The sequence below is a fragment of the Egretta garzetta genome, unplaced genomic scaffold (genome assembly GCF_000687185.1).
Source record: "Egretta garzetta isolate BGI_Z169 unplaced genomic scaffold, ASM68718v1 scaffold1338, whole genome shotgun sequence".
NCBI classification, from domain to species: Eukaryota; Metazoa; Chordata; class Aves; order Pelecaniformes; family Ardeidae; genus Egretta; species Egretta garzetta.
The window spans coordinates 54,986-55,299 of NW_009260426.1; positions in this window are offsets into that span (position 1 = coordinate 54,986).

Sequence of the window (314 nt, forward strand, 5' to 3'; positions counted from 1 at the left end):
CCTCTCCTTTACCATGCCCCGCCTGCAGAAGCGCTCCGGCACAGGCGGCGCAGGACCGGCGGAGGACCGGTGCCACCCCGCTGCAGTGCCCTGCCTGCTTTCTGCCTGTACCAAACCGTGCCCGTCCCGGCATTTACCTGGCGACTTCTTGGCAAGGCTCAGGGTGCAGGAGCACGTTTGCGAGGAGCCCCCAAAACAGCACTTGCCCCTGTGGAGACGTCCCCGCTCGGACTCGGCCAGCACGGCGGGCTTCCCGGCATGCCGGGAGTGCCATGGCTCACGCCTGCCCTTGCAGAGGGGACAGGAGGCTGAGG